This window comes from Rattus norvegicus, chromosome 17 (assembly GCF_021556685.1).
Source record: "Rattus norvegicus strain SHRSP/BbbUtx chromosome 17, alternate assembly SHRSP_T2T, whole genome shotgun sequence".
NCBI lineage: Eukaryota > Metazoa > Chordata > Mammalia > Rodentia > Muridae > Rattus > Rattus norvegicus.
In genome coordinates this window covers 92918702-92937203 of record NC_141550.1, presented here as the reverse complement: position 1 = coordinate 92937203, position 18502 = coordinate 92918702, and the positions used below count along the sequence as shown (strand labels likewise).

The 18502-nt window shown below is 41.2% G+C and overlaps 1 long non-coding RNA gene across 1 annotated transcript in view; it reads right to left on the bottom strand.

Annotated features, from left to right (window-relative positions):
* Positions 1-7529: 7529 nt before the first annotated feature.
* Positions 7530-18502, bottom strand: part of LOC148000331 (uncharacterized) — a 34046-nt gene continuing 23073 nt past the window's right edge. The window contains exons 2-3 of the long non-coding RNA XR_015641959.1: positions 12433-12745; positions 7530-9656 (exon numbers count right to left, since the gene is read on the bottom strand). This is a non-coding gene — a long non-coding RNA (uncharacterized LOC148000331). The remainder of the gene's footprint in view (positions 9657-12432; positions 12746-18502) is intronic.

Sequence of the window (18502 nt, the reverse complement as noted above, 5' to 3'; positions counted from 1 at the left end):
AACAACCCTGAGAATCCATCTCATACCAGTCAGAATGACTAAGATAAAAACTCAGGTGACAGAAGATGGTGGAGAGGATGTGGGGAAAGAGGAACACTCCTCCTTTGTTGGGTGGATTGCAAACTGGTACAACCTCTCTGGAAATCCCTCTGGAGGTTCTTCAGAAAATTGAAAATTGGACTGTCTGAGGACCCTGCTATACCTGTCCTGGCCGTATTCCCAAAAGATGTTCCATCATAAAACAAAACCCCCAAAAGAACAACAATTCCAACCAACCAGAGCTCCTAGGGACTAATCCACTACCCACAGAGTACACATGGACCGACCCATGGCTCCAGCTTCATGTAGCAGAGCATGGCCTTGTTGGGTACCAATGGGAGGAGAAACCCTTTGTCCTGCCAAGTCTGGACCTCTCACTGTAGTGGAATTTCAGGGCAGGGAGACAGGAAAGGGAGATGTTTGGGGAGGAAAAAATATAAAAGAACTGGGAGGGTGAATGGGATGGGGGTTATGGATATGAAACCAGGAAAGTGAATCACATTTGAAATGTAAATACATTTTAAAAAAATAGAAAAGAATAGAAAAAGAGAAATACCCAATAAAATTAAAATGAATAATAAAAATAAATAAAATAGGAGCAAATTTAGAAAAAAAGAAGTTATGTACAATCAGCCTTAAGGGAACTAGGTCAGTGTATATGGGTGTTTGCTGGGCAAACATAAACCTGAGTTTAAATCTCCATAAAAAGCACATCTGACTACATATATGCCTCTAAACCAAGCCTTGAGAGCAGCAGACAAAATATTGGTGCTGGCATGCCAACCTAGCTTCAAGCTCAGACACCATCTCAAAGGACTCAGCAGGACAATGATAGAGCAGGACACCTGAACTCCTCCTCTAGACTGTGCATGCGAACAAATGCTCACAACGAGGTGTACACACACACACACACACACACACACACACACACACACACACATAGATACACATACTCGCATGCGTAAAATATTTTTTGAAAAGTATAAAAGACATCTAGTCCAATTGAAACTCATTTCTGGCTCTGCCTTCTCCCTGCTTTTTCTCTTAAGTCCTATAACATCATCTGACAAGGGCATATTATATTTATTTATGATCTGAAGTTCTTCTAGAAGACGGCTGTCCCAAGAGGTGATATTCACCTGCTGTTGAAAAGCGTCTCTTGCACAATAGATACTTAACAGATCTTTATTAAATACATATGCTGTATATGAAAGTTATTGTTTGGGAAGTATCTTAATGGAAACTAAATCAGAGAAACCCATCTCCCTCATGTCCTCTCACAAAGTCTCTCAATGTCTGTATGTGTTAGTAAAAATGTGGATGACAGCAAAGAGCAACAGAAAAGTTACCTGTAAAGCTCTTTACATACAGACATCCCCTACCAATTAACTACATAACAACATCTTCATTACTATAAGATTACTAGGTGTGGATTAGTATAAGGTTACTAGATGTGGAAGTTAACATAAGGGTAGAACATCCAAGGGCCTTCAGGAAGAAAAGACACAAATCAATGTGCTTAATCAATCTGTTAAACAAACCCTGGAGGAAATGGAAAATGAATTTGATGCTTACAGAAATACTTGCCAGAATTCAACATAAATGGCATTCAACACGAACCAACAATTTTTTTCTCACACTTCTATCAGGCAGGAGCAGATCTCTGTCTGTCTGGGTTGTGTGTGTGTGTGTGTGTGTGTGTGTGTGTGTGTGTGTGTGTGTGTGTGTGTGTGTGTGTGTTTGTGAGAGAGATAGAGCGAGAGAGAGCGCGCAGAGACAGAGAGACAGAGTGACAGAGACGGAGACAGAGAGACAGATATAGACAGAGATAGAGAAGAATGATTTGCTGTTTTGTTTGTCTCTCTCAGGATTGGAAAAAGACACTTTTCTTGACTGCCTGAGCTCCAACCCTTCATGAATGTTGGCTTCAGGTGGCAGAGGAAATCTCCCTGGTTCGTTTCCCTATAATATTAGCATCTCAGCCACCTCTCCAGAGATGAGCATGAACCAGGAAGGGTGGTGTGTGGAGTGCAGCAGCTGGTGTCACAGGCAGGGAAAGGAGAGCAGGAACTTGGAGCACCTGAGTGAGAATGAGATGGGCCCAAGGCTTAAAGTGAGACACCCTCAACCTGTCAGTTCCCTCAATCACCTGCTGGGAAGGACCAGGCAGGCTGAGGGTAGGGAACTTCCAGTTGAGCACTACCTTGGGTGAAGAGACCCCTGAGGGCCCTGGCCTGCCGCACCAGCGCCCTGCTTAGTAAAGTTTGCATGGGGCCGCCCCACTACCAGAGCCCTTGGGGCAAGGGACCGCCTCAGTAAGCAACCATGCAGGGCTCAAGTTCAGTGAACCCGGGCAGGACAAGCACTGGCCACCAACCTTTCCCCTGGCGCGGTACAACCCCGCAGAGTAGCCCTCCACCTTCCCGCCACGACCTGCTGAGGTAGAGACCCTGATCCTCTAAAGCAGCCTGCTCCATTCTTTACCTCAGCTATGTGGTCCGAGGTGGATTATCACCCTGGCAAGGGAATCCCGACCTGCCTAACCTGCCTGGTCAACCAGAGCTGTTACTCCGCCCTCTCAGGTAACCAACGAAACAGGGTTTCCACACCTTCCATAGCCCTGACCCAGACTAGATCTCTATACCTGCACACAGGCGCCTTTTCCTGCGCTTTGATTCCCTCTCTGCTGGGAGGGCGGTCACAACCTGGTCGCCGGAGTGACGCGCTGAGAATCTCAGCCAATGAGAGGAAGAAGGCGGGACCAGTGCAGAGGGGCGGGCCCTGTGCAGCTTCTCCCAGTGACTCTGCTTCTAAAAGCACCAAGTCTCTTGTTTCTAATGTAAGTGCAGGTTCACTGAAAAAACGACATCTGTGTTGAAGACAGCTCAAAGTGACTGAGGAGTACTTGACCACTACACAGGGGATGAATCATCGGAAGCCAAAATTATCTTGTACTATCTTTGGGGTCTTTAAACTTATTACCAACCTTTGTAGCTGACCTAGGATCTTTGTGCCTGTTATATAAAACATTTGAAATGTATTGTTGAACTCAGCCAACGACTGGCTTTTCAGTAATGTGGAAAAGAAGAATATCATCAGCGGGACATTTTCCTGCTGTGCTGTAGGCTGCCCACCAAATGTTCTTTCCCCTGTATTTGTGTATTGATTTATTATCTTTTGTTCTATGGCTATAAGACCTCATGCCAACCTCTTCCCCAATAGAGTCTTTAATTCTGGAAAACCCGAATCTGTACTCCTATGCAGTATTCACTCAGAGTTGCCTCAGAATATACTTCTCCTTGTTTTTGGTTTTGGTTTTATTTTGTTCATGGTCAGTATGTACAATGAACTGTTGTCCTATCATCTGCTGGAGGTCATAGGATTAAAAAGGATGAGTAAAGTTTCACCGAGATGACAGCAGGGCTATCCTCAGATATCTTTGGGGCCCAACCTTATATTTCTTTAGAGAAAGAGAGATTCTTGAAAAATTCTGGGTCCAGCTACAATACCCTTTGTAGCCCTGTCCAATTACATTGCATACAGTCGGGTATCTGACACAGATTCTTACACAAATCAAACTTTAGTTAGACTTTGAACCTTCTCCTTGGCCTGTGTGCTTTGTGTGTACATCTTTGTTCACTCAAGATTTAGCAGTCGCCAAGGCAGTTTAGCAAGAACCCACATATACACACTCACCCCCTCACTATCTTACAGAAATGTTTCTATCCACATCCTTGATATCTGTGCATGCTTGCCTGCCTTCAGCAGGAAGCTTTCAAGGTAGGGGTTACTAAAATTCACCCATGTTGGTATCAACCATGAGCTCCATGTTTCTTGACTATACATCCCCATGTATCTCTCGTGTGTTTAGAACACAGGCCAGCTCAGTACCTGGGTCTCTTTAGTTATACTACCCTGAATAAAATTGGACTTTGTCACTTTAACTTGTGCACAGCTTTGGCTTTCTCTGAGGACTGTTAAGGTTATGTACTTTAATATGCCAATCTCTTCTGAGTGTGGGAACTACAAATTAAATAGTAGGATATCTGAGCCTCACTACAGACAGTCTAACTAAACCTAAGAGTGACAGGACGATCCTGCTCTAGGAATTTGACACATTAGTGGCCATCCTTCCTAATCTTCCAGTCACAGCTGTGAGATAACAGAAGCATGGGGGAAAGTCAAAGCTACACTGACATATTTGGTATACTTTGGCAGTTTTAAACGTCTTCCCAAATAATACAATCAAAAGTTAAATAGTCTATGGACCTAGGATCAATGAGCAGAAGCGTAATGTGGAGAGATTACAATCAAGGACAGAAAAATCGTGGAACCCCCATTTTCTCAACCAACGGATACATATAACAATTAGAACATGTCTGAGAAAATCCCTTACCATAGGCATTTGAGGAAAGGTAGGATCTGTGTAAATGATTTATAAAGATGCACAACCCCCATGACCCATACTTTGAGCCTTTGATCTGACTCCAAGATTGGCTCTAACTTTTCTTCCTTAATAAGAGAAGAAAACATTCCTTACTTTCTACCAATATCCTATGTGTCCCTGGTCCAATGCCTTGCTCTTAGTGACAAAAGCCTGGAAATTTCAGTGATAACTCCAAACCCCACAATTTATCAACAACATGTGTGCACACTGTGTTCACACTGTGTGAAAACACACACACACATACACACACACACACTCACACACAGACACACACCCAGTGTGAACTCCAATCAACCTCGTCTACAGTGAGACTTGCCTATCACGTCTGTTTCACTGTTAGTAAATCGATGTCTAACTTATTTTATTGCCAGATATATTTAAAGTGGCAGCTGATGACCAAATGCAGTCGTTTCAATGATTTTTTTCAGATTTATTGGTATGAATGCATGGTGCCTGCAGTGGTCAGAAGAGGGTGACAGATACCCTAGAACTGGAGTTACAGAGTTTGCTTATCAATCTCGATGTGGACCCTGGAAACTCTTGCTCTGCAAGAGGAGCCGGTGTGCTTAACAGCAGAGCCCATCTCTTCAGCCGCTAAACACAGATATTTTTATAAATAGCTTCATAGGAAAGTCAGATGTTGTGAGCATCAATGATCTAGGCTCCCAGCAGAAAGAGGGGGCGGGCTCTAAACATTTCAGAGATGTGACTGGTTGCCTACTTTCTCATTAAGCTGTCCATGGAATGATCTGGCTGTTTTCACAGGGTCTTGTAGCTCAAGATGCTTTCACACTCACTCTGTAGCAGAGGATGACCCTGAATTCCTGATCGACTGCCTCTGCCTTCCAAGTGCTGGACCACCATATCTGGTTTAGCTCTTACTTCTTAGAGCAGAAACAAATGCAGGGAAATGTGCTGGAAATCACTGTGTACGAAGGAACTCAGGAGGTGAGGCTCAGAGAAAGAGGGATGATGGAGCCTTAGGAAATGCCAGCCCTAGCATTCCAATGTACCCCATAACTCCCAGAGGATGAAAGGAACATCTTCCAGGCTGACCTATATCTTGTTGACACTGTCTAGCCAGATGTTTTTGATAAGCCCCTTCATTTCCATCTCTACCAAAGCAGACTTGTCACTTCAGCCCAATTTGTGGCCACACCAGAGGCACTGGACTAGGGGAACCTCTATCCTGTTCCTTCTACCTCTGAGCCTGCCATTTCCCCACACAGAGAAAAGAAGGGAGAGGAGGAACTCCAACTCTTTGTCTCTGGTAAGAAGATAGAAAGATACCCTTGTTCCTAAACACTCGTCTTCCTGGAAGGGGCAAGGGGAGAGGCACAGCAGAAGGCCCAGGTAGAAGGGCATGAGTTAGCTCCTGCCTCTCTACCTATGTCCACAGTTCAGTAGAAACTCTGCTCTACTTAAAACATTGGGACAGACTCTATGGTTTGGACACAGCAGCTAAAATGATGGCTTCCAATGCTCTCCAGTTGAACACAGTAGAAAAAAAACCCAAAAACTAAAAAACTTCCTAATGCTACTGATTTTACACCAGGAACTAAGATGAAAAATACTCTGATAGAAACAACTGATTAGTGGAGATTAGGTATATAAGGCTTCACATAGCCCAGAGTCTCCTCAAACTTGGTATGTAGCTGAGGCTGCTCTTCAGCTCATGATCCTCCTGAATTCACCTCTTGAGTAGGGGGTGGGGGATGTGCTACCATACCGAGCCAAACACAATTTACATACACCAGAAATTTCCAGAGTGAGTACTGTTCATGACTGGCCTGGGGCAGCTGATCATCTCAGCCATCACTGTCACAGCCCTTCAGTCTTGAATCTGAACTGGTCACGATGCATCTCCAGAACACAGTTGTGCTTGTAAGTGTCACTGAACTAGCATTTCTAGCCTTGGATTGAAACTGTCTAGCAGGGCTAGAGGGATGGTTCAGCACTTAAGAACTCTTGGTCCTTTTAAGCTAGTTCCAAGTCCTCACATGGGGTGAGTCATGACTGCATGTAACACTACCTACACACACACACACACACACACACACACACACACACACACACACACACACAAACACACACACACACAGAGTAAGTCTCTAAGAGATAACGTCAAGCATGGTCTGGAATGTAGCCCAGTTGGTAGAGTCCTTGCCTAGCATGCCAAAAGGCCTGAGTTTGTTCCCAGCATGTACCAATGTGATATTACATGTCTATAATTCAAGCACTTTTGGGCAGAAGTAGATGATCAGAAATTCAAAGTTATCATTAGCAATAAAGTGAGTGTGAGGTCAGCCTTCGATATATGAGCCCCTGCCTCAAGAAGAAAACAAAATGTCATGCAAGCCATGTGTGCTCATCCCAATTCATGTGGCCCCAGCATTTTACTTTGTGAGAATTTTTAACTAACAGGGGCACAGAATCATCAGAGAGATGAACTGAAAGATTTCTTCAAGTTAACTCTGACTGTAAATGTAAGATGGCTTGGATCTGGGTTGCCCAAAGAAAGCCAAGGATTATTCTCAGCTACAGTACAAAATCAGTTTATTGAAATGTAGCTTATAGTCAGTGATGTCTACAGAAGCATAAATACCCTGGAACGTCACAAAGGTGAGATGAGGGAGAAGGAGGTTACTGTATGTTAAACTGATTAAATAATTAAGAAAGCTTGGTCATCATGTTTTAAATATCTGATCATTTTTAGTTACATATCTCTGCGTGATGTGTGCCCATGAGTATAGGTGTTTGTAGAGACCTTAGGTATTGGAACTCCTGGAGCTGGAGTTGCTAGACATGGGTGTTGGGTGTCCTCAACAAAAGTACTATGAGATCTTAACCAATGAGCCATTTCTCCAACATATCATATTCACGCTTAAGAACTTTTGGTCCTGGACACCCGTATTAAGTGTGCTGCTTGGGAATGATGTTGTTTTCCTAGTAAAGTGTCAAGATCTGCTTAAATATGTTTCCAAAGGCATTTTTCTTTAAGCAAACTTTCCCCCTGTAAAGGTCTATAATGAGGTCATATATAATATACATTTTATTTCTGTGCAGTAGAGAAGAGTCAAATGAAAGGGAAGGGCACAAAGCCACACTGGACAGCCATATACATAGAGACAGATTACACAGTCCTGGGGACCCACACCAGAGGGGCAGACAAAAACACAGCATGCAATATTAGCACCATGAGCTTTCAACTAGTTAGGGCTCGGGGCTCTGCTGGGATGTCCAACCTGTGCCTCTAAGAACAAATAAACAAATAACCTCTGTACAAAGCAGCCACCTACTGGAAATACTGTAATCTGTAATAATACTTAGTAATAATAGTGGAAATCTGGACATCTCAAACAATAATCTTATGTAGTGCTGCCCCCTGCTGGAGGACACAGAGTCTGGCTTGGTTGGGTGCCTTCCAAGCCTTCCAAGCGGACCCAACTAAGACAGAAAGAAAAAGCATGAATTTTCTCTGTGACTTGGCAGACAAAGGCACTATAACACTGGCATGGCTGAGACTGAGTCTACTGTCACCAGGATGTGCCCAGCACAGTGACCTGGGACTCATCTGTCACCACTGATGGACTTGCCTCCTCCCCAGGGACTGAGGGTACTGTCCTGTCTACTAGGTCTCTTCTTTTCCCAGTTCAGCAGGCAAGGATGCCCTGATGAAGCAGTCTTAGCCTCACCTGCCTTCCAATCATGTACATTACAAAAATGCATGCTTCTAAAGACAGGATTAGTAACCGAGGCTGAACAGTTATTTTCCTTCTGGCCTCTTCCGTGTGTGCAGCTAAGCAGATCTCATTTGGTTTGAACGAAGATTTCAAACAAGTCTTATTTTAAAAAATCAACCCTATTGTCCCTGTTTTATAATTTCCCTCCCCTTTGAAGCCACGGTATTGCTGTCTGTGGCACTTGTTCAGAGCAGGCTCTATGCACATATCAAATCATCTTCCTCCACCAGCAAACAGTATTGCCCTCTCTGAGATGGCAGCAAACCTCTGCTTCATGTTGTCATGTGCACACAAAGAAACAACAATGCCATGGACCTAGCAATGCCAAACCACTCTCTGCTCTAGACCAAAGCTGGAGGCACACTGAGAGATATGTGTGCTGTCCCATCACCTGCCTGGGACTTGAACCCCACCCTGGGACTCATGGGCACTTGGTTATGAATGGGCAAGGAAGGGTGAGTCTTGCCTTTACTGTGTTTACAGAGAATCAAAGCCAAGATGCTGGGCTGAGTGCTGGGGCTACTGAAGCCTCATCATCAGTGGGGGGAGCACATGTGGGTTCCCAAGACTTGAAGGACCTTGGTGGAGTAGGGCCTGCTTCCTTCCCTCCTGTAGCTGTAGAGGGATATGTCCCTGAGAGTTATGTCTGGCAGGGGAATCTCTGGGTGATCACATGTACTGAAGGGCCTGGAGTGGCCAGTGATGCAACTGGAAATGAGATGATCGAGTTTCCCAGCTCTCTTGGAGGTTAAGAAGGATCTTCCCCTTTGTGTGACCATCCATGACCACTGTTCTCTGCAGCACCCCCTGGGAACGTACAGAAGACATTTCAGCCCAGGAAGGCAAAGCTTCTGAAAGTCTTGCTTCCACAGGGATGGCATCTGTACTCCTCGGTGCTAGCCTTTTGAATCTTTCTACATCTTCATCTCCTGTATGATTCTCTAATCCTGTATGTTTTTCTAATGAATAAGGAAAGATTTTTTGGTGCCAATTTAAATAGTTTTATTATTCCATGTTGCTTGTTTTGGGTCCCTGTGGAACAATGCTATACCCTCTACTTTGACTTAATCCACCTCTTCAATGGTGGGGCCTGAAGAACCACCACCAGATGGAGGAGCTCCTCCACCAGGGAAGCCACCAGGCATTCCTCCAGGCTTGCCACCAGCACTCTGGTACAACTTGGTGATGAGAGGGTTGCAGACCTTCTCCAGTTCTTTCTTCTGATGCTCAAATTCTTCCTTCTACGCAGTCTGGTTCTTATCCAGCCAGCTGATGATTTCATTGCACTTGTCAAGAATCTTCTGTTTGTCTTCATCATTTATCTTGCCTTGAAGTTTCTCATCCTCAACAGTTGCTTTCATGTTGAAGGCATAAGACTCCAGCGGGTTCTTCTATAGACATGACTTGAAAATTGTCCATGAATTCTGCTGTTGAGGATTCAGCCAACATCAGAATGAAAATATGTGAGAATTGCATCTAGGATGAACATTTATGCCTTGCCTTCTGATTATTCTCAAAAAATAGAGCATAACAACTATTTATAAGGCATTTCTTTGACATATTACAAGTAACTTAAATATAGTTTAACTTACATAAGAGGCTATATGTATGTTATATGTAAATACGTCATTTTCTAGAAGGGATTTTTAATATTCATAGCTTTTGGTATTCATGGGATGCCTGAAACCAACCTCCAATGAATACTATGGAGAACTATTATTTATGTATGAGGATCAATAAAACCCCTGGGCATTATATATTTGTGACCAATATATACTACGAAAGAAATTCTTGGAGCTGTAATATTTTAACTCACACCCATATACTACAAGAATGAATCCACTAGGAATTTCTTAAATTACTAGAATAAGAAGGGTAATACCTAAATTAAGTTGGGATAGAAAAAAATGAAATGCCCAGAGATATCAAGCATTTATATTTGGTAATAGACTTAGAACTCTGGTGCTAGAACCAGATTAAGGAAGCATGCCATATGTCTATTACTACATAGACTTCACATTAGAGTTAATAAAAATTTCATAGACTATCCTAATGTAAACATTAGGATAACCCTCTAACCCTGAATGAACCGTGCCCTAGTTTGGTTTCTATTGCTATGATCAAACAAGAAACAATATAGCACTTTCAAAAAATGGCACTGGTTCAACTGGGGATCACCATGTAGAAGAGTGCAAATCGATCCATTCATATCACCCTGTACCAAGCTCAAATACAGGGGGATCAAGGACCTCCACATAAAACCAGATACACTCAAATTAATAAAAGAAAAAGTGGGGAAGAGCCTCAAACACATGGGCACTGGGAAAAGTTTCCTGATCAGAATACCAATGGCTTCTGCTCTAAGATCTGGAAATGAGAAATGGGACCTCATAAAATTGCAAGGCTTCTGTAAGGCAAAGGACACTGTCATTAGGACAAAACAGCAAACAACATGTTTGGAAAAGTTCTTTACCAATCCTATCCAATAGAGGGCAAATATTGAACATATACAAAGAACTAAAGAAGTTAGACTCCAGAGAGTCAAATAACCCTATTAAAAATGGGGTGCAGAGCTCAAAAAAGAATTCTCACCTGAGGCATATTGAATGGCTGAGAAATACCTAAGGAAATGTTCAACAGCCTTAGTCAACAGGGAAATGCTAATCAAAACAATCCTGAGATTCCACCTCATACCAGTTAGAATGGCTAAGATCAAAAACTCAGGTGGCAAAAGTACCCGTTGAGGATGCTGAAAAAGAGAAACACTCCTCCATTGTTGGTGAGATTGCAAGCTGGTACAACCAATCTAAAAATCAGTCTGGAGATTCCTCAGAAAAATGGACGTAGTACTACCTGAGGACCCTGCCATACCATTCCTGAGCATATACCCAAAAGATGTTCCAACATATAAGAAGGACACATGCCCCACTATGTTCATACCAGTCTTATTTATATAATACCCAGAAGCTGGAAAGAAGCCAGATGTCCTTCATCAGAGAAATGGATACAGATAATCTGGTACATTTACACAATGGAATACTACTCAGCTCTTAAAAACAATGACTACATGAAATGCTTATGAAAATTAATGGAACTAGAAAATATCATCCTGAGTGAGGTAACCCAGTCACAAAAGAACACACATGGTACCACTCACTGATAAATAGATATTAGCTCATGAGCTCAGAATATGTTAGAAACGAGTCACAAACCATATGAAGCTCAAGAAGTGGGAAGATCAAAATGGTGATCTTCATTCCTTCACAAAAGTGAGAACAAAAAACTCATGGGAGGACATACAGGGACATAGAGTGTATCAGGAACTGAAGAAAAGGTCATCCAGAGACTGCCCCACCTGGGAATCCTTCCCATATTCAGCCTCTAAATCCAGTCACTATTGCTGATGACAAGATGTGCTTGCTGACAAGAGACAGATATGGGTGTCTTTGAGACGCTCTGCCAGAGCCTGACTGATACAGATGGGCTAACCTTTGGGTTGAACAATAGGACCCCAATTATGGAGTTAGAGAAAAGACAGAAGTAGGTGAAGCGGCTTGCAACACCTTAGGAAGAACAACAATATCATCCAATGAGACCTCACAGATGAGCTTCCAAGGACTAAACCAGCAACCAATGAGTACACATGGAAGGACCCATGACTCCAGCCACATATGTAGCAGAGGATGGCATTGTCCCCATCAATAGGAAGGGAAGCCCTTGGTCCTGTGAAGGCTTGTTTCCTCAATGTAGGGAAATGCCGGTGTTGAGTTTGGAATGGGTGGGTGGGAGTTGGAGCGTCTTCATAGAATCAGAGGGAGGGGGAGGGGATGGCCGAGGCTGGGAAAGGGAGTAACATTTAAAATGTAAATACGTAAAATATCCAAGAAAAAATACAGTTGAAAAAACCAAATACACATAGTGATACCCTAACAACATGAAGCATTTATGCATTTGGTATTGAAGCACTGAATTTGGACAATGGAACTTTGTAATACAAAGAGTAGATGGTTAAATATTCCCAGCTACCAGACTTGTTTCTATTTTTATTGTTTTTTCCCCTTACTCCATTTAATATTCTTTCTTTGTTTTCATTACTGTTTGGATTATCACATTGTTAATGCTCTTCGCTTTAGCTGTACGTACAATATTATTCAAGAGTAAAAAGGGTGAACAATCGGGTTGAAAAGTATGCAGTTTACTCACAAATGGTGTGTGGAATAGACAAAGATGAGCATGTAGATCTGGATCCTTTAGGTGTGTGGGGTGTGCAGGGCTTGCTGTGATGGGAGAACTGGGTTCTGATGTTGCCAAGTATTAACAGTTTCTGTTGCTTATGTCCTTGTGCTTGAGTGCTGCCATCTGTATATCTCTGGGTTTGATTGATCTAGCTGTCTCTCACTGGAGCCTGTCCCTACTGCAAGCCTGTTGACCTGTGAGCCTGTGATTCTGTGATCCTGGATACATCAGAACTTCTTGAGGGTCAAGCTGCTTCTACGGGTGGACTCAGTGGGGTCATCTAAAATTGTGAAAGCATTAATAAAAATATTAGTTTTCAAATTACTCTGTTCATATATAGAAGTAAATATTCATAAATACATACACACATATATAAATAAATAAATAATTAGACTCCAAATATCAAATGTGTTCCCACAATTTTATATCTCTTTTTTATCATTTTTAATTTAACCTGTGTATTATCCTAATTTTTAAACAGCCTTAAACTTCCTTGACCAATCTAGCAATTAGTTACCAAGTTTCTAATGGGAGAAATTGAGGAGAATACTCTCTGGCAACATTCCAGACCCCACTTGAAAATGCCTAGTGTCATCTGTGCCCTCTGAACACAGGGACCTAGGAGCATTCAGGGGCACGACCCTTCTAGTTCCTGCCCTCCCTGAGAGCTGAAAATCAGCTGCCAGGAGCAACTACAACCCTGAGAACAGAACACTCTGTTCTTGGAACTGGCTGAAAGTGAACAGGAAAAGAGGTCCACAGGAGTGCAGACACACGGGCCTACAGGAGAATCAAGCCACAGCCAGAAACAGCAAGACAAGCTAACTTCAGAGACAAACTGATGATGAGAAGTAAGCACAGGAAGACAAACAACAGAATCTAAGAATACTTGGCATCATCAGAGTCCAGTTCTCCCTTCAAAGGAAATATTGGATATCCAAACACACTGGAAAGGCAAGACTTAGATTTTAAATCCCGTTTTTATCATGACGATGGGGGACTTAAAGAAGGTCAGAAATAACTCCCTTAAGGAAATACAGGACAACACTGGTAAACAAGTACAAGCCCTTAAAGAGGAAACACAAAAATCCCTTAAAGAATTACAGGAAAACACAACCAAGCAGTAGAAGGAATTAAACAAAACCATCCATGAGTGAAAAATGTAAATAGAAACAATAAAGAAAGCACAAAGAGAGACAACCCTGGAGAGAGAAGATCTAGGGAAGAGATTAGGAGTCGTAGATGTGAGATTCACCAACAGAATACAAGGAAGAGAAGATAGAATCTCAAGGGCAGATGATACCATGGAAAACATCAGAAGAACCGTCAAAGACAATGGAAAAAGCAGAAAGTTCTCAGCCCAAAACATACAGGAAATCCATGGAAGAATGAGAAGCTCAAACCTAAGGAATATAGGTATAAAGAGAGAGAAGACTCCAACCTTAAAGGGGCATTAAATATCTTCAACATATTATAGAAGAAAACTTCCCTAACCTAAAGAAAGAGATGCACATAAAGATACAAGAAACATACAGAACTCCAAACAGACGGAACAGAAAAGAAATTTCTCCTGTCACATAATAGTCAAAATACCAAATGCAGAAAACAATGAAAGAAATTTCAAAGAAGTAAGGGGAAAAGGTCAAGTAACATATGAAGGCAGACCTATAAGAATTACTCTGGACTACTCACCAGAGATTATGAGAGCCAGAAGTTCCTGGACAGAAGTCATACAGAACCTAAGAGAACACAACTGTGAGCCCAGGCTATTATATCCAGCAAAACTCTCAATTAAGCTAGAAGAAGAATCCAAGATATTCCATGACAAAAACAAATTTATAAAATCTCTTTCTACAAATACAGCCCTACAAAGGATATTAAGTGGAAAAGCCCAACACAAGGAGGGAAACCACACCCAAGGAAAAGCAAGAAAGTTAATCTCTTTGCAACCAAAATAAAGAAGAGAAACACACAAACATAATACCACCTCTAAATACAAAAATACCAGAAAGCAACAATCACTATTCCTTAATATCTATCAACAACAATGGACTCAATTCTCCAATAAAAAGATACAGACTGACAGATTGAATATGTAAAGAGTACCCAGCATTTTGCTCCATAGGAAACACATCTAAGAGACAAATATTGACCCTACCCCCGAGTAAAAGACTTGAAAACGACTTTCCAAGCAAATGGTCCAAGGAAGCCAGTGAGAGTAGCCATTCTAATGTTGAATAAACCAAAAGTCAGTAAAAAAGATAAGAAAGAAAACGTCATACTCATCAAAGGAAAAATCCACCAAGATGAACTCTCAATCCTAAATGTCTATGCTCCAAATGCAAGGGCATATACATTCATAAAAGAAACCTTACTGAAGGTCTAATCACACCTTGTACCTCACACAATAATAGTAGAAGGGTTCAACACTGCTCTCTCATCAATGGACAGACCATGGAAATAGAAATTAAACAGAGACATAGAGAAATTAACAGAAGTTATGACCCAAATGTACTTAACAGATATTAATAGAACATTTCATCCTAAAACAAAAGGATACACCTACTTCTCAGCACCTCATGGTATCTTCTCGAAAATGAACCATTTAACCGATCATGGAAACAGAAATTCAACAGAGATGTAGAGAAACTAAAAGAAGTTAGGAAACAAATGGATTTAACAGATATTTATAGAACATTCCATCCTAAAAAAGGTTATACCTTCTTCTCAGAACCTCCTGGACCCTTTTCCAAAGTTAAAGATATAATCAGTCACTGAACAGGCCTGAACAGATACAGGAAGATAGAAATAGTCCCATGCATTCCGTCATATGCCCACAGACTAAGGCTGATCTGCAATAACAACAATAACGAAAGAACGCCCATATATACATGGAAGTTGAACAACGCTCTACTCACTTATAACTTAGTCAAGGAAAAAAATGAAGAAATTAAAAGACTTCTTAGAGTTTAATGAAAATGAAGGTAAAACATATCCAAACTTTGGGACACAACAAAAGCTGTGTGAAGAAGAAAACTCATAACTGTGACTGACTGCAAAAAAGAAAAAGACAGGGGAGAACACACACCAGTTCCTTGACAGCACACATGAAAACTCTAAAACAAAATGAAGCAAATGCACCCAAGAGCAGTAGAAGGTAGGAAATAATCAAACTCAGGGCTGAAATCAACCAAGTAGAAAGGAAAAAGGTCTATACAAAGAATCAACAAAACCAAGAGCTGGTTCTCTGAGAAAATCAACAAGATAGATAAACCCTTAGACAGACTAACCAGAGGGCACAGAGAGTGTGTCCAAATTAACAAAATCAGAAATGAAAAAGGAGACAAAACAACAGAATCTGAGGAAATTAAAAAAATCATCAGGTCCTACTAAAAAAAATCCTATATTCAACAAAACTTAAAAATCTGGAGGAAATGGACAGTTTTCTAGACAAATATCAGGTACCAAGGTTAAACCATGAACAGATAAACCATCTAAATTACCCCATAACTCCTAAAGAGGTAGAACCAGTGATTAATAGTCTGTGAATCAAATAGAGCCCACCACGAGATTGGTTTAATGCAGAATTCTATCAGACTTTCATAGAAGACCTCATACCAATATTCTCCAAACTATTCCACAAATTAGAAACAGACAAAGCACAACAAATGTCTTCTATGAAGTCACAATTACTTATACCACAGAAAGACCCAAAAATGAAAGAGAATGATAGACCAAATTCCCTAATGAATATCAACACAAAAATACTCAATAAAATTCTAGCAACCAGATCCAAGAACACATCAAAATGATCATCCATCATGAGGAAGTAGACTTCATCCCAGGAATAGAGGGATGGTTCAATAAATGGAAGTCCATCGACATAATCCACTTTATAAAAAAACTCAAAGATAAACACTACATGATCATTTCATTAGATGCTGAGAAAGGAATTGATAAAATTCAATACCCTTGCATAATAAAAGTCCTGAAAGATGAGGAATTCAAGGCCCATACCTAAACACAGTAAAAGCAATATACAGGAAACCAGAGCCAACATCACACTAAATGGAGACAAATGTTAAACAGTCCCACTAAAATTAGGGAATAGAAAAGCTGCCCATTCTCTCGCTATTTAATACTAAATATAGTTTTTGAAGTCTAAGCCAGAATAATCAGAAAACAAAAGAAGGTCAAAGAGATAGAAATTGGAAAGTAAGAAATCAAAATATCACTATTTGCAGATGATATCATAGTATACTTAAGTGATGACAAGAGTTCCACCAGAAAACTACTAAGCCTGATAATGAGCAAAGTGGCTGGATATAAAAATTAACTCCAAGATATCAGTAGCCATCCTCTACTCAAAGGTTAAAGAGGCTGAGAAAGAAATCAGGGAATGATACCCTTCATATTACTCCCAAATAATACATAATACCATGGTGTGACTTTAACCAAGACAGGGAAAGATCTGTATGACAAGAACTTCCAGTCTCTGAAGAAAGAAATTGAAGAAGGTCTCAGAAGATGGAAAGACCTCTCAAGCTCATGGATTGGCAGAATTAATATGATAAAAATGGCCATTTTGTCAAACGCAATGTACAGATTCAATATACTCTCCAAAATACCAACTGAATTCTTCATAGAGACAGTATGAGCAATTTGCATATTTGTTTGGAATAACAACAACAACAAACAAAACCAAACCAACCAAACAAACAAAAAGGAACGAAGGTAGTTAAAAGTACTCTCAACAATAAAAGAAAAGACCTTCTGGTGGAATCTCCATCCCTGACTTCAGCAGTATTACACAGCAGTAGTTATGAAAACTGCATGTTAGTTGTACAGAGACAGACAGATAGATCTGTGGAATTTAATTGAAAACCCAAAAATGAACCCACACACCTATGGTCACTTGATCTTTGACAAAGGAGCTAAAGCCATTCAATGGAAAAAAGATAGCATTTTCAAGAAATGGTGCTATTTCAACTTGATGTCAGTATGTAGAAGAATGCAAATAGATTCATTCTTATCACCCTGTACAAAGCTTAAGTCCAAGTGGATCAAGGACCTCCTCATCAAACCAGATACACTCAAACCAATAGAAAAAAAGTAGGGAAGAGTCTGAAACACATGGGCACTGGGGAAATTTTCCTGACTAGATCACCAATGGTTTATGCTCTAAGGTCAAGAATCTACAAATGGGACCTCATAAAACTACAAAGCTTCTGTAAGGCAAAGGACTTTATCATTAGGACAAAAAGGCAACCAACAGATTGGGAAAAGATCTTTACCAATCCTACAACTGAAAGAGGGCTAATATAAAAATATACAAAGAATTCAAGAAGTTAGACTCCAGTGAGTCAGAGAACCCATGAAAAAATGGGGTACAGTGTTAAACAAAGAATTCTCAGCTCGGGAATATTGAATGTCGGAAAAGCACCTAAAGAAATGTTCAACATACATCTGTAGTCATCCAGGGAATGCAAATTGAAACAACCGTGAGATTCCACCTCACACCAGTCAGAATGACTAAGAAAAAAAAAACTCAGGTGACAGCAGATGCTGGCAAGGATGAGGAGAAAGAGGAACACTCCTGCATTGATGGTGGGATTTTAAACTGGTACAACCTCTCTGGAAATCCCTGGGTAGGTTCTTCAGAAAATTGAAAATTGGACTCTCTGAGGTTCCTGCTATATTTCTCTTGGCCATATTCCCAAAAGATGTTCCAACATAAAACAAAAACCCCAAAAGAACAACAATTCCAACCAACCAGAGCTCCTAGGGAGTAATCCACTACCCACAGAGTACACATAGACTGACCCATGGCTCTAGCTGCATATGTAGCCAAGCATGGCCTTGTTGGGTACCAATGGGAGGAGAAACCCTTTGTCCTGCCATGTCTGGACCTCCCACTGCAGTGGAATTTCAGGGCAGGGAGACAGGAAAGGTAGATATTTGGGGAGGGGAACAAGCTTATAGAAGAAGGGGGAGGGCAAATGGGATGGGGGATTATGAATATGATATCAGGAAAGAG